At 38.9% G+C, this 2,513-nt stretch overlaps 1 pseudogene; it reads right to left on the reverse strand.

Moving 5' to 3' along the window:
* Window positions 1–356: 356 nt before the first annotated feature.
* LOC108788435 lies at window positions 357–2,096 on the reverse strand (annotated as a pseudogene).
* Window positions 2,097–2,513: the final 417 nt, after the last annotated feature.

A 2,513-nucleotide genomic window follows, 5' to 3' on the forward strand; every position in this document is an offset into this window, starting at 1 on the left:
CTGTATGTGAGAGGCAGTCTGGAGCCTGCAGGTCTGTCCCAGCATCATCAGATTACTGACAAAATTAAGTAGAATTGACTGGTACACCAAAGCAATGGCTGGATGAAGAACTGAAGATCTTAGATGGTAGGTTGTGCGGTCTGCATGAATTAAAGGCTTCATTTTTTGTTTTGACTAGAATATACCTTCTAATATATTTTACTAAGAGCTAGCATGAATATTGAAATATGTCTTAAAATAACAACCTCTTGTACTGTCCTGCAAAACAGCACAGAGACTGTGAAAAAAGTAGGTGGGAAGGCTACTGTTATTCCAATCAGATCTCAGTGTTGTGCACAGTACAGATTTGCACATGCTTAGTGCATGCTTATTGGAGTGAAGAGCAGAGGGGTGACATTATAAGTATGATCCTGCTTCCGGACCAGACTAAACTGATAAACTGCAGAGTAGTCTGAAGAGGGATTGAAGAACTGGTGATGTTGTCTAGCAGGCCTGTCTGGATAACAATAATGGATCAACAATAGTGGTTAATAAAACACATACACGTATGCATGTTAGTGGTAAATGTAGACAGTACATTATTTCTTAGAGCTCTGATCTGCAAGGGGAGTTATTTTTCCCAGAGATAGGCTTTAACCTATTTACTAAAATGAACATTGAGCTAAGAGAAATGTGGTGCATCTAGTCCTAGTTTTAGGAGTTTTACTTTGGATAGGGTAGCATGGATGTTAGTGTATACTCGTATAATTCTTGGTACTCTCTTAATCAACTCTATTGTTGTGGGATTCTTTTAAAGGAAAATAACAGTCCTTATTGTCTTGTAATCTGTGAAGTACGTTCCAGAAAGGCAAGGTTTTGTGTTTATTGTCATGCAAATGTTGTATATGGTTGTTTGATACTACAGACCTAATAAAGCTGGTTCTGGCCAGGCTGAAATTTACCACATGTACACCACCCTCTGCATTGGTGCATATGGTAAAAGGTATTTCTAGGCAATCAAACATTTCACCTTTAATTTTTCAAATGACCAGTTTGTAATGTCTGGCTGATTCTCTCATGATACGTGATTACAAATAACAAAAGAAACAAGGCCAAAATAAATACTTTGCAGGTTACTTTGATGATCTGCAGCTTTCTGGACTTGGTAGGTTAATGAAAAGAATATTTAATGTATCCATTTGCTTAGTTTTACAACAAACTGAAAGTTGTAAAAAACTCTGGAAGGCTTTCTTTAACTTCGGGCTTCCCAGAATAAGAATGACCGCCTGTGCAGGAGAATATATATAAATGATCATCAAACAAATGCAAAATCCAGGGCTGCTAGGTGGGAAGAGATCCACAAACATCATGATTTCTGACATGTAGAAGGCCAGATAGAGGACTAGGAGCAAGCTAACAGTTCTAGCTGCTCTTTCTTTAGCTTCTGCACGTGGGCTAGGGCTAGTGCTGGTGTTCTTCTCCAGTAACTTGCTGCTGGTCACAAGGGATTTCAAAATTAACCCATTGGAAATACCAACAAGAACCAAGGGGAGAGAGCATCCCATAATGTTGCTAGCTAGTAAATAAGTAAGGCTTAACCTTGGGACCTCAGTGTCCAAGCTCTGATTGTTAGATAGGCCTCCACTTGGGGTGTCCTTGTAAGTGCTCCATAAAGCTGGCACGCCTATTGCTACAGAAGCTACAACTGCAATTACCAGAAACCATGGTACCAGTTTGGGTATTTCTGCTTTGAACCGTACTAGAAAAGGATTGGTGAATATGACTATCTGTAAACAGTAATAGACACAAAGGCAAACTGTGAACCAAAAGCTGGCATACACAGGAAGAAACAGCAAAGTATTAAAAGTATTATAAACCCCATCAGAGTAGTACAGCTCACTCCACAGAAGGCTTAGAAAGTCATTTGCTATCATTACTAATTGGAATATGATGTTTGATAGTCCAAGAGTGACTAGAATAAGATCAGAAGAACCAAGGCTTTTGCCCTTTGCTTTTTCAGAGAGATTCACTGAGACAATGACACAGTTTGTGAAGATTCCGCAGACAGTGGTAGCCCCCAGGATGGCCATGGATGCAAAAACAAAGAGATCTGTCATTATCTGAAATAGAAATTATGTTGTTGTCCGACTATAGCGGTCTGCATCTGAGGGATGACAACTGAAAAGAAACATTGGGATGGTTTAATTCTTTCTAGAAAGGTATTTATATTGAGAAACATATTTATATACTGAGCAGGTGAGTTGAGCTCCCTGTATGGATTTTAATGCTTTATTTTAAGGTTTCATTTATACATATGTTTAAAGAACTGTTAAAATCACAACTACATTGAGAACTGTCAAAAACACTAAATATAACAAATTAACAGATTTACCAATTCTTCTTGCTCCTTGCTCACCTTGATGATAGACAACACTGTTCAGCAATACCCAGTTTGGTGCAGGCACCATACGGAAGATTGATTGAAGGTGCTTGCTGAGTTTTGGCACTGATGGCACCCGACAAAGGAGGATCAG

Source organism: Nanorana parkeri, unplaced genomic scaffold, assembly GCF_000935625.1.
Source record: "Nanorana parkeri isolate BGI_ZX_2015 unplaced genomic scaffold, ASM93562v1 scaffold325, whole genome shotgun sequence".
In the NCBI taxonomy this organism is placed as follows: domain Eukaryota; kingdom Metazoa; phylum Chordata; class Amphibia; order Anura; family Dicroglossidae; genus Nanorana; species Nanorana parkeri.